The sequence below is a fragment of the Leptidea sinapis genome, chromosome 7 (assembly GCF_905404315.1).
Source record: "Leptidea sinapis chromosome 7, ilLepSina1.1, whole genome shotgun sequence".
NCBI lineage: Eukaryota > Metazoa > Arthropoda > Insecta > Lepidoptera > Pieridae > Leptidea > Leptidea sinapis.
In genome coordinates, this window is record NC_066271.1 from 14,404,576 (window position 1) to 14,419,165 (window position 14,590).

Consider the following 14,590-nt stretch of genomic DNA (forward strand, 5'->3'; position numbering starts at 1 on the left):
AGCGTCGTTTTCTGCAAATGTGCAAGCATTTTTGTGTTTCGGATTGATTAAGCGCGGTAGCCAGTGGAATTATTGGGCTAGTAAGTCTTCACATCTTATAAATAAAATTTGAAAACAAAATTTTATGAACGATGCGGGACTCGAACCCACGACCTCTGGTGATCCGTGCCAGTACTCTGCCAACTGAGCTAACCGTTCGTGTTGTCACAAAATCTTGTACGCTTTGTTCAACTCTCGGTTGTGGCTTCATCTACAGGATCCACTTTACAGTTGATAACCGGCTCAACCCCAATATTGGCATATTAGGATATTGACTTGAGATGTCGCTCTTGTAATTCAAAACAATTTTTTATGTTTTTAACGTGATAACCCTCACTTCTAGAATTATTAAATTAACTTAAATTTGAAAACACAATTAAGAACCGTTGTAAAAATAACCCTTAACATCTTATGTTTCAAAATGACGAGTGCAATAACGATTAGAATTTCAAGTTTAATCAAGAATACTAAGCCGCATTGCATTGTAATTGGCAGAGTCTATCACTAACCATCAAATTTAAAACCATCAATTTACAAACCCTATACGTATATCTGAACGACAAATTTTATGACGCTTACCAAATTAATAATAAAGATAAGCTCTTTGAAAATAAATGCATAAATACATTGGAGTTGAATTGCGTGTCAGCCCGCGGAGTACAAAACAACATGAGGCTGAACTAATTGTGTCAACAACATGGACGAGAGGCGAGACTAAATATAACTCACAATAAACATATACATTTACAACATGTACTCGCGGTTTTTGTTCACAACTATCGCCAGTACAAAGAGGCTCTTTCAACATCTACGCGGCCCTCACACAGGTGCAGAGCGCGCTGCGTGCACGCAGAACGCGCGTGTGTGAGTTACCTATCAGCTGTTGTATGTCATAGCCTCGAATCTCGGTCGATGACATATGCATAGATTAGCTACGCAGAACGTCACAACTGTTTGTATCTATTTTATATCTTTACAAAATCAAGTCATAATAAATTTTCTAATTTGGCGTTATTCATACGTTACTCATACAAGATAGCCATTGCCTGTCTGACCCCAAAAAAGGTGATAACTCGGATCCGGCTAACTACAGTCTTCTTGCCAGCTGTTAGCATACCAGAGGGTCACAAGTTGATCACCAACCGACAGTATGGCGCAAGCCATCATGGCATATCCTACCAGGGAGAAAATTTAATGCAAGGGAGATGGCGTGGAATTTAGTCTAGATATAGTGGAGCCTTCCGATCGTACAAGGGTCTTCTTTCAATACTTTCATCATTTTCGCTTCCAGAGTGCTTATGCATGTGGACCACCAGCTTCTGCTCTGGACGCAGCATACAGCTTGTTTTATCGAATCCAATGCCCGTGAGCCCCAAAACTATGTGTTATCTACTGTTTATTCCTCCAGGCTTCCACATTGCTTTGCAGACTACAGTTGTAGAAATTTTAGGTAGTGCAGATTTCTAAGACTATATTTGCGCCTTTAAATTTGTGTGCTTTGGCATGTAGAAATGTACTCTTTCGTGTTACTGGACACAACTTACCACGGAACTGAAGGTCACCAAGCAGGCCAATGTAGACTGTGGTAGTTGGAGAAGTTTTAATTTATATAATGTAATTTTATTAATAAATACCATTCTTTTCTGTCGTCTACATACAAAACTTTTGTACTCGACTAAGAACATCAAGGAATTAAATCAATAATCATGTAAATGTTATCCTCTCTTGAATTGATTGGCAGTCGACCCGCGAACATCACATTTGCAACAGTCACGGACTATTTTCTAAATGGAATGAATAGAAGTGCATACTTCAAATAGTGGACTTTTCTTGATTCATTATCAATGGCTGAAGTACTACTAGTAAACAAGGACCGATTCGGTTCTGGCACTTGCCGGCCGGTGCCGCGGCACGCTACACTCGTGCGTTGTGATTAATGATGTTAATTTGTTTTTGGGACCTACTAGTGAACAAGGGCCGATTCGATTCTGGAATTTGCCGGCCGCTAATTTATTCGTCCAGTACGCGTACAAATAGTCTCTTTGTATCAAATTAAGATAATTTTATTCAAAATAGGATGTGACATCACTTTTTGAAAGTCAAAAACTACCACCCATTCCAAAACGGATGCCTCAGACCTGAGAAGAATGGGTTTACAAACAAAAATAAAATGTTTACAAAGTAATATTGAACAATTAAAATTATTATTTAAAAGCCTGAGGGCGGTCGCTCCATTCCCAATCTGTGGTATCATTGAGAAAGTCATTTATGTTATAGTAACCTTCACCACACCACACAAATGTTTTTTAACAATTCCTTTGAATAATGTTATACTTTTGTTTTGAACATTATCTGGGATCTTGTTGTAAAAGCATATACATCGCGAAAGACTTACTAACTCGACTTAGCCGAGTAGTAGGTATAATAAGATTAAGAATACATCTATGCATTGTAGGCACAATATAAACACAAGCTTGCTAGACGTATCTGCACGCGGATAACCGCTTGGTCTATGTCGCCTAGCAACAGCATAGTTCGGCACTCGACAGTGGCACAGTGTTGCGCAACACACTGCGAGTACCAGCACACTACTCGAAGGTCCTCCGTTCTAATAAACAACACATTGTAATTACACTCGCTGGCACACCCGGCGTCGCTCGCTATTGTAATCATATCGCAATTCAATCTTACTAACAATATGTTATTTTAAAAATAAATTTAAATTACTTTGGATTTATGATTTAAATTATTTTAAGCTGTAGATAATATGAACTGGAGTAAGTGGGAGTACTTTAGCGGTAAGTCTTTGACACCTAACCGTAAGGTAGCTTGAGCAGAATATTATTTTTTTTGTTTATGACAATAATGGACGAGATGAGCAGGACGTTCAGCTGATGGTAATTGCTATTTTTTTTATGGAATAGGAGGACAAACGAGCGTACCTGGTGTTAAGTGATCACCGCCGCCCACATTCTCTTGCAACACCAGAGGAATCACAAGATCGTTGCCGGCCTTTAAGGAAGGTGTACGCGCTTTGCCTTTATATATGCCTTTCCCATTACAATGAAATGCCGCTCAGGATTCTTGAAGAACCCAAAATTCTGAGCGGTACCACAATTGCGCTCGTCACCTTGAGACATAAGATGTTAAGTCTCATTTACTCAGTAATTTCACTAGCTAAGGCGCCCTTCCGACCGAAATACATTACTGCTTCACGCAGAAATAGGCGCTGCCATCCTGTGCAAAGGAGCCTCCCACTGGTAATTGGTGATTGGTCATTCACCCCGTTTCTGAATTGAAGAAAGTAGCAGTTGTCAACTAAGTATTCTTAAATAGTTTGAGAAATATTTAGGAATTATGCGTTTCACAAATAAAAAATTGTTATTTTTCATGTCTATTTGCTAAATTTTAACACTAAGGAAGGTTTAACTAGTTCGGTTGCACGTAATAAAAAAAGTAAATTTTTTTTTTGTATTATGTAAAATTTGAGCATATTTCTTCAGTTCTTGTTTAAATAATTTAATCATTTCTTTCTTGTAGTATATAAATTTTCACTATATTTCAGCTACTTTTATAGTGTCATGTCTTACGGAATTATATTGTGGGGTAGGGCTGCAGATATTGACGACATATTTGTGCTGCAGAAAAGGGCAATTCGAGCAGTCTATAAATGCGTTCATGGGATTCATTGAGAGAAAAGTTAAGTGAAATTAATATTATGATAGTACACTGCCAGTACATATACGAGAACCTCCTATACGCTCATAAACATATTAGCCAATTTAAAAAGAATAGTGATGTCCACAGTGTCAATACTCGAAACAAACATAAACTCGCAATTCCATCTACTAGGCTCCGTAAAATTGGTAAATCTTTTAAAGTGGATTGTGTTATATTTTATAATAAACTCCCAAATCATATTAAAATATTACCTATTAAAAAATTTAAATGTATCGTAAAAAATAAATTAACATCTAAGGCCTATTATAATGTGAAAGATTATTTGAATGATAAAGATAGTTGGAATTAATGTTCTAAATTTTTTTAATGAATATTGTTATACTCATTTGAATGCTATTGTAACTTGTGTACTTCATCCTGACTTGCACTAAATAACTTATAAAGTTTTTACAGTGAATAAAGATTTTTTGACTTTGGCTATATAGAAAAAAAAAGAAAAAGCTATATTTTCTATGAGAATTTTGTTTCTAGTCAGAATATAGTGGAATCAATATACGATGAAATGGAACATGTATATATTATGTATTGTGTATATATGTAAATAAATTTATCACCCTGTGATCATGGTGCTTGTAGCAACCAAAAATATTACTGACATTAACAGTTTTAACATCAATTTAACATACATCTATAAATTATAACACTTAGATTAAGGATTGGTCTCCGCTGCGCTCCAACTAGATGCCACAGGCGTAGTCGCAATGTGGGGCAACTACTACAACGCCCAAGTGGGCGAACTCGAGCCAGTCTCGAACAATGTTGACGTGCCACATATTATGTTAAAGTTTGCTAATAATTGAAAGTAAAATGCCGGGTTGCTTAGTAAAAGTTTGTAAAATAATATTACAAGAAATAAGGAAGACACTTCGATAATATATTATCAGTAAGTATTTTGTATTTTATTAATTTCAATGTAAAATAACACGAAGCGTATGTTACAAAATTTGAAAGATGATATTGAATGCCAATATGCCACGCGGTATCTAGTTAGAGCGCAGCGAAGACCAATCCTTAATCTATGTTATAACCATTTATTAACGAAAATCTTTGTATTTCTAGGAAAAGTCTAGCCTGTGAATGAATTAAGCGGACCTTTGTGACAATACCTAGTATCTAGCACTAAAGTAAAATCGTTTTGTTAACAATTTAATAGCAATTTCATAAAAATAAATTATATATGGCGCCTGTAAAATCATTAAAATATTTATATTAGTTCTGTTATTCACAATCAGCATGTAAATGGCTGTTTTACATACAGATGAGTTCAGCCCGAGCGCCTGAGTTTCGTAAACTATGAATATTATATCTCGTTGGATGAAAGTTTAGATATAACTTTATTTGATGGTTCCGTTGGCCCTTCACGCTATATACAACTTTCTAGCAATAGAATAGTTAAAATTAAAATGATATCCTGTGGGATTTTTTAATTAAAACATTACATTTTACCATTGGGAGGCTCCGCACAGGATGCCGGCCAGATTATGGGTGGTACCACAATTGCGCCAATTTCTGCCGTGAAGCAGTAATGTGTAAGCATTACTGTGTTTCGGTCTCAAGGGCACCGTAGCTGGTGAAATTACTGGGCAAATGAGACTTAACATCTTATGTCTCAAGGTGACGAGCGCAGTTGTAGTGCCGCTCAGAATATTTGGGGTTTTTCAAGAATCCTGATTTAAAAAAATAATTAAGCTTACTAGAGTGCTCGTGAACGGTGTTGCTATATTTAAATACTTTGTCCACGTACATACTTAGTTTGGGCAGCATTTTTTTATTTTTTTAGGATTCTTTTCAAATTATTCATATACAAGCTGGTCTTTTCGCTGCTGGCGGCGCTCTTTTATGTCTGTGGATAGTCTCTTTAATAGTATTACCCTGCGAATTTTAATCTCCTATTTCTATTCCTATCATTTAATCGAACAAATATTTATAAATTACTTCTTATCAAGTGCCTAAATACAGAGTTTCACAGTTTTATCTCCGAAAATGAATTTCGATGCAGACTTTCATCCCTTATTTCAACCCGTTCATGCTCTTTTTTAATAAAAGCTAACCTATATCCTTTTGCAAACTCTAGTCTATCTCTGTACCAAATTTCATCAGAATCAATTCAGTGGTTTAGGCGTGAAAGCGTAACATACAAACTTACTTTCACATCTATAATATTAGTAGTGATAATCGCTAGTAAAATGATTTCTACGAATATTATATGTAAGAAGCAGAAAACTTTTGACATTCATGTGTCATTTTCTTTGCCCTAAATGAATAAAGTGATACTGATTTGATTTGGATATTTTAGGGTTCCGTGCCTCAAAAGGAAACCACCGGAAACCTTACAGGATCTCTTTGTTGCTTGTCCGTCCGTCCGCCTGTCAAGACCACATATACAAATGATGTTGATTCCGCCAATATTTGTTTGTAAACCAATTCTACACGTGTTTCGCCTCTACACGAGGCATCCTCAGGACTTGTTGTCTCGCCAAAATCTGGCACGAGACTCCCTTTAACACTAAAGAAAACTTAAATCATTTGTATAATTATGGATTTCCGCAAAGTAACGCCTAATTCAATAAATTTTCTTAAAGACCACATATCTCAGGAACGCGAAGATAAATCTAGTTGAAATTAAAAGGATATACTTAAATCTACAGTCTGTTGAAGCTGTGATACTTCTAAGTAAACATAAAATAAGATATATCCGTTTATGCGGCAACAAAACGTACTTATATTTCGACTATCTCAAGGGAATCAAAATTTGAAGGGTATTCTCCTTTGACTTAGAACTATAAATTAGCTAAAGTAATACCGTCTTATACAACAAGTATAGGGTAAAGCCTGAAAATTACACATTTGTATTAAAATTATTAATAAAAAAAAACTTAAAAACACGCTCTTAAAGAAAACCAAATAAAAAAAAAGAATAATATAATTTTCTATTATAACTAACTATTTACCACGAAACCATAAGTTTATGGCACATAGGCACTACCGTGTACATGGGATGAAAAATTGGGACAAACTATATAAATTATTAAATTGATACCAATCCTTGGCCAGTGTGCAAAGTTACAAATTACCGTGGTTTTAAAGGGGTCGAAAATTACAAATACCTTTAAAATTTCCGTAAGTCGTATGGTCTACTGTAAGATATTAGCTAAAATCGCTTCATTGTGTGTCTTCTACCGCATTTATCAGGGGAGTGTTCCGAAGAGCTGTTTAACCTGATTCCTGCCGCCGAATTCCAATTTCGCACGACACGCCACAAGTTAGGATATCATCCCCAGCATCTGGATGTGTGGCGGTCCTCCACAGTGCGGTTTTCAAGGAGCTTTCTTCCTCGTACTACAACGCTGTGGAATGAGCTTCTTTGTGCGGTGTTTCCGGGTCGATACGACATGGTTACCTTCAAAAAAAAGCGCGTACAACTTCCAAGGCCGGCAACGCTCTTGTGATTCCTCTGGTGTTGCAAGAGAATGTGGGCGGCGGTGATCACTTCACACTAAGTGACCCGTACGCTCGTTTGTCCTCCTATTCCATAAAAAAATGTTACAAAATTAAATTCAATTAACGAAATAAATCGTCTCAAACCCAGAGAGAAGTAAATAAGAACATAAATTTGTATAAAATATGAGAGAATTTTACGAGTGTGGCAACATTGCGGCATATTCATTCTGCTATGAATTACTTTTATTATTTGAATTTCCGGTGAAAGTCTTTTAATTATTTTAAATTATTTTGAGTCGTGATTATAATTTTGAAGATGAAATCAATAAAAAGTATTTTCAAGCTTAAATTTACAATATTTAATTAATAACAAAGTTAAATTAATTACATAATATGATAATTAAGGAACATGTTAGTATTATAATGCTTTGATAAGGATGGATACTATTTGATTAAAGATTAGTCTACACTGCGCTCCAACTAGATACCGCAGGCGTAGTTGCAAAGTGCGGCAGCTAATACTACGCCCAACTGGGCGTACTCGAGCAAGTCTCGAACAATGTATGACGTACACCTGGTTACAAGGCATGAACATTATTTTATGAAAATAGGGGACGAGACGATCAGGACGTTCAGCTGATGGTAATTGATACGCCATGCCCATTACAATGCAGTGCCGCTCAAGATTATTAAAAAACCCAAAGATTCTGAGTGGCACTACAACTGCGCTCGTCACCGTAATGTTTACACATTACTGCTTCACAGCAGAAATAGGCGTCGTTGTGGTACCCATAATCTAGCCGGCTTCCAGTGCAAAGGAGTCCCACTGGTAAAGTCTAGAAGATATCATTAAATTCCTGTATCCCCTAGCTGGGGCAGAGGGCATCCACAGTGCATCTCCATCGCGAAAATAACTAGAAGATATAGTCGGATCTAAGTGACACGTCGACATCTGTCTTAAGAAATGCTCGCATTTGAATGGTGTGTTTTTATTAAAAAATTGCCTTCGAGTGTATTGAGATACTGTTTTAATAATTACTCTCAAAACAAAACTAAAAGTCAAGGAGTGACATTTCAAAAGTAATTTCAACATATTATCTTTAAAATACGCTTAATTTAACTGGTAAATATTTTAAATAAAAATTGAATTAATGTTAATGTCATGGAAAGGAAAGTTAGACCCTGTAAGCGCTTTTTAGCGTGTTTTTATCAAAGAGGTAGATAAGAGAGCGTATGGATAACCTGATGTAAAGAGATCGCTCACATTCTTTTCCGGCACCAGAGGAGTCAAAGAAGTATTGCCGGCCGTTAAAAAGCTGTACGCGTTTTTGTTATATTGTCCTGGAAACACTACACAAGGAAGCTTATTCCATAGTTTGGAAGTAACCTTTTAAAATCATCTTGCGCGTTAGTACCCCCTTTTCTGACTTGAACTGCATCAAGGTTTTGTATAACTCATATATTAGAGGCATTTTTGAATATTGTAGTGTTATATGGAACCCCCAATATTCTATCTATACTAACAAATTAGAAAGCATACAGAGAAAATATGTTACACACCTTTTAACTTTAGGACTCATACTTATAATAAAGGTTATGCTGAATCTTATGAGCACCATCAACTCATTAGTCTTGAAAACAGACGTATTTTTCTTGACTTACCTCTTTTACATGGGCTTCGTCACGGTTATGTTGACTGTCAGGAACTAACCACTAATACTTAAAAATTTTGAACTCCAAAAAGACGTTCTAGGCACACATGCTTATTTCCTATTCCTCTGGTGTCGTCAAATTATACACAACATTCTATAATTTCTCGGTTACATAAAATTTATAATAATAAGTTTAGTTCGGTTGATATTTTCCACCTCAGTAAACTCAAATTCAAAAATGAGATATTAAGAATATTAGTCGAAACATAATTTAATGATCTTATTATAATAGTTCATTTCATGTTAGTTAATTAGTGTTTATCTTTTCATAGTTTAAATCCTATCTATTTATCATATAAGAACGAATACACACACATATATACTTATATTTATGTATGTAAATATATATATATACTGAATACAACAACAATACAATGGTGTTTTACTGTGTTGATTGCATAAAATTCGGGCCTTTCAAATTCAAATTCAAATATTTTTATTCAAAATAGGATTTAAAATCACTTATTGAACGTCAAAATCTACCACCCATTCAAAAGAGACTGCCTCAGACCTGAGAAGAATGGGCGCAAGAAACTCAGAGGGGGTTTTTTTTTAATATAAAATATAGATTACAATGTGTAATATCGTACAATAAAGATTTATTATTAAAAAGCCTGAGGGTGTTCGCTTTATTCCCAGTCCGTGGTGTCATTAAGAAAATCGTTTATGCTATAATAACCTTTCCCACACAAACGTTTTTTAACAATTCTTTTAAATTTCGTAACACATTTGTTTTGTACATTTTCTGGATTATATATTGTAGAAGCATATACATCGCCCAACAAAAGACTTACTAACTCGACCCAACCGAGTAGTAGGCATAACAAGTTTATGTTTGTTCCTCGTGTTAACATTATGAATGTCACAGTTTCTAGAAAATTCCTCAATGTGCTTATGAACATACAAAACATTATCGAAAATGTATTGAGAAGCAACAGTCAAAATGTTTATTTCTTTAAATTTTTCTCTTAATAATTCTTTAGGACCTAGGTTATAAATCGCGCGAATAGCCCTCTTCTGCAGCACAAAGATGTATATTAATATCGGCCGCACTGCCCCATAACATAACTTTAAAATATTATTCCCCTTTTCGCTGTCAGATCATTTTAAAATGTATTTTTTTTTTAATATTTTTAAGAGCTGTGGATTATGTATAAATAAATAAATAAACTGTGTTTATGTAAGATAAAAAGGATTTATGATAAATTGATATCCTTAAAGAAGAGAGGGTGCACTATTAACGTGAATAGCTACGTTGCAAAGAAATGGAGTATTTTTTGAATAACTGTAAAGGCACTGTGACCCACGTGATTTCAATTTCCTGAATACTATATAGCACAGGAGACTTACCATTATTTTATTTCTTATTAAGAAATTACATATTAAAGATATCAAAAATTCTAGTATGTACATAAACTCATTCGAGTTTTACTGTGTATAAAAGTTCGTCGGAATACATAATATTATTTTAATTTGAAGTGTAATACTTAATTAACTATAAAAGAAAATGGAAACAACTTCATCGTCATCGACATCAGGTCCAGACATTACCAATGGGAGGCTCCATTGGACCGGATGCCGGCCAGATTATGGGTACCACAACGGCACCTATTTCTGCCGTGTAGCAGTAATGTGTAAGCATTACTGTGTTTCGGTCTGAAGGGCGCCGTAGCTAGTGAAATTACTGGGCAACTGAGACTGACATCTTATGTCTCAAGGTGACGGGCGCAGTTGTAGTACCGCTTAGAATTTTTGGGTTTTTCAAAAATCCTGAGCGGCACTGAATTGTTATGGTCAGGGCGTATCAATTACCATCAGCTGAACGTCCTGCTCGTCTCGCCCCTTATTATAATAAAAAAAAAGATAATATCACCGGGAAGGCAAGCCGCTGATTGATATATTAGTTAATAGATCTCTATGGTTAATACCGTTTCTGTTGTTTACCCTTTGGTTAGGGAACTCTCGGAAAAACATATATAAACAGTAAACAGACCAATCTTGAAGGTTTCAATTATACCGCTCACCTTCAACCCAACGTGGAGCAACAACAGCAGCAAAATATTTCGTAATATATACTGTAGATGAATAGATTTAGATTGAAATAAATAATGTAGTTCGTGTATAGAGATCACAGAACTCCCGCGTGGAGCTCCAAATAGGCGGGAGAGGGAACAGGCGCGGCCCTGAGGTATCAATAACAGAATAATAACTTATACTTGCAACAAGGCCGTCTATTTTAGACCAAATCAAACAACGTGATCCCTTTGAACACTCACGTTATTAAACCAAACCGTGGACGAGACTATGCGAGAAGCACTCTAATCAAATATTTTTTGCTGAGTTGTACACCCCTTCTTATTGGTGTAGGTAAAATATATATAGTGATATATATATATGAAACATTTATTAATGAAAATTAAACCTTGCCGCCTTAACACAACGTTTTTGCATTGTTCATTCCAATAAGACCTCATATTTGAATTAGCACTCGTAATTACGAATACTTAATATTCACAATTACAATGTAGGGAAAAAAAGTAATTATGGTTTACTAACACTTGGTCAATCTAATATTTTTTGCGTTTTAGAATTGTTTTTACCAATTAGGAGTGAACGCGTCACCGCGCGTTTTGTTGGTTCGATCATACAAACACAAAAATTAGCACACTTGATTTGTGGTCATAATTATTTTGACGTTGTTAAGGCATATTGCCACACTTAATTTGTCGTCCTAATTCTCTTAACGTTTTTAAGGCATATTACAACACTTGATTTGTGGTCATATTACCCTTGACCTTGTTAAGGCACATGTCAGGCAGTATTGTCGCCATATTTGTTCTGGTGTGTTTATGCCTTTTTTACATATATTTAAATAAATATTACATCAAATTAAAATTAGATTTTTTTATTATATTTTTTATCAATATTTGTTAATTACACTTGTATAAAATCAATGTTCTAATAAGCATTAATGTATTACATGAGACTTGATCCTGCAGACAAACTATCCAAACAATGTTGCGGGACTATGTTAGCTTTTAAGATTCTTTCTGTAAATGATTAATAGTATAAACAAATAAATAATAATAAATAAAAGACTAATTGTGTGATTATGTCTTGCATAAACTGATCCACATCAGAAGCTTATTTCGGTATTGTAAGTGTGCGAGTAGCAATCGAGATGTTTACGAGCTCATAAATTGATCGCTACCCATCTACCGTATTTTTATAATTATCTGTTATGTAATATACAACCGATATAACATTTATAAAATTAAGTAACAAATTTATTATAATATGTGTGATATGATAATTAATATATATAAATTGTGATGCCTGGATGATGTAGTCAAAAGGGACTCGATCCACTTTGTTAAATTTTAAATGAATATAGTTGCATTATTACATTTTTATGTAATATTTGTATAATGCTTCCATTATGTGTGTCTTTTATTAAAGTGTGTGTGAATTATGCATTACTGATTTGTGTTTTTTTAATTTATTATACCTGCCTTTTCCAACAAGATGGTTGCGTAGATTTGCTGCTAAAATTCACATAGAGTTTTTTTTTTTATTTAAATAATTAAGCTGTAGAAATTGATTTCAAAGAGTGGCTATGAGTTTTTGCCACTTCTTCTCATCAAAGCTTATCCTTTTGCGAAGTAGTGGTAAACGGTTAAATTTTTAGCGAATTGTGTCTTTATGATGATTCAAACAGGTATTTTTAACGTTATTAGAGCAGAATTTATATTTTATAAATTAAATGCCAATTGCACGTTTCAGCATCAGCTATCTCACCTCAGCGTCGATAGGAATCACAGGAGCGTGGCTGGTATTTTTTCATCCCATCCATCATCCCATTCGATCCGTTCCTTTTTATTAATTCTCCTTCTTCGTTTGGAAAACGAATCGAGAGTAACATTTAATATGTAAACACTTCGCAATATCAATAAATATAAAATTTATTAACATAAGAATATTATACAAATAAATAATATTAGCATGCATTTTAAATAGCCATAATTATAATAAAACCCTTATAGGAACAAGAGCTTACACACTGCGCTGCAAAATTTGTTAATAATTATTTTAAATTTGAATGATTTTTTTATGTCAACTGTTACGAGCAAAAACAGGGTTTACCTACTAGTTAGTAGAAGTTTTTTTTTAATTAATACGCCTTGCCAATTACAATGCAGTGCCGCTCAGGATTATTGAAAAACCCAAAAATTCTGAGCCCGGTAATTTCACTAGCTACGGCACCCTTCAGACCGAAACCGTAATGTGGTTCTGCTTCACGGCAGAAAAAGGCACCGTTGTGGTACCCATAATCTAGCCGGCATCCTGTGCAAAGGAGCCTCCCACTGGTAAAACTCCACTGGTACTTTTCATTATGTTAGATCAAGTTTGTTTTACTTTTTAGGCCTGATAATGCTATACGTACGAGTATACTCAGGTTGATTTATTTCATATTTTTATTGGTGATAGCAAGCCTGCGGCTTGGCCAGCGTAGATGTTTGACATTATAGATCACGATATATGATTGCTTTTTGCAAAACGTGAAACGTTTAACGTTTCAAACATATCTGATATATAGATATGGGCGTAATATTTCAACGTTCTTTTTATTTGCAATTTGATTCGAATGAAACGAACCCTTTCCCGATGTCCCTTTTCAAAACATCCCCGACACGATTTCCATATTTTTTATAACTGAATATGGTATTTCACCTTTCATTAAGTGAGTCCCAAAATAATTGATTGTCATTTACTTTTTCCAAAACCTAAACATATTTTACCATGTTATGGCACCATAAATTTGAGAAGGACCAAGGGAGCCCGGCCACGTGTCATAAATCTTTGGCGGACATTTCCGTTTTCATTTCGGAGCTCATAACTTATCGATTTGATGGTGCTCTTTGAAAGGTTCACTCTTGTTCATGTATTTCCTTTTCGCACAAAATTGGCAGATGTCAGGGGTGCGTTATTGTGTTAAAATACCAAGTTGTATGCATTTTCTTTGAAAGATCAATAAGTCTGTATAAATGGTTTGCCCTATCATATTTCTTTCCAATACCAATAAGGGACTTTCAGTATTTCAAGAAGAAGTGTCTAAATAATATGTTGACTAATATTCATTCAAATAGGCTTTAAAAAATACTTTTGAATCCGAACGCTGCACATGAAGAGATCAGTGGGAGGCTCCTCTGCACAGGATGCCGGCTAGATTATGGGTACCACGACGGCGCCTATTTGTGTAAACATTACTGTGCTTCGGTCTGAAGGGTGCCGTAGCTAGTGAAATTACTGGGCAAATGAGACTTAACATCTTCTGTCTCAAGGTAACGAGCGCAGTTGTAGTGCCAATCAGAATTTTTGGCTGCACTGCATTTTAATGGGCAGGGCGTATCAATTACCATCAACTGAACGTACTGCTCGTCTCCTCTCTTATTTTCATAACAAAAAAGAGACAAATCGATAAGAAGCTTAACAATCCTTAATGACTAATTCATTTTACCAGTACTTATATAACCACGGTAAATTAAAAGAATGCATCACAGAAAATCAAGATAACGATATATCTGTTTGAAAAACAAACAATCAAGTACAAGGTGTTGAGAGGAATCATCGTTACTGGCAACTCTTAAGGAATACCA